Here is a 336-nt window from a genome sequence, read left to right as displayed (position 1 = left end):
AAAATTCTCATTTCATTACACCTTTACGTAAAGGAAGACGAGAAAGATATCGTTTTACACAAGTATATTAATCCATATTATGCAATAACTAAAACCAAGTTGCATTCCCTGATGTCTGCAATGGCTCTTCGTTTCCTCTAACGTGGAGCAAGTGAGTGAAGATCTTGCAACGTGTCCAACATATCAATATTCGAAGGAAAATCTTGCTAAGTCATCAGTATCATTGGTATAAGAAGCATCAGATTCCGAGTGGCGTAGATCCTGGAGGTAGTGCTGAGGCCCGGGTACTCGCCCATTTGTGGAAAAGGAATTTGTTATTTGGGAAATTGTCATCCC

Source organism: Penaeus monodon, chromosome 32 (assembly GCF_015228065.2).
Source record: "Penaeus monodon isolate SGIC_2016 chromosome 32, NSTDA_Pmon_1, whole genome shotgun sequence".
Lineage (NCBI taxonomy): Eukaryota > Metazoa > Arthropoda > Malacostraca > Decapoda > Penaeidae > Penaeus > Penaeus monodon.
This window is presented reverse-complemented; position numbering follows the sequence as displayed.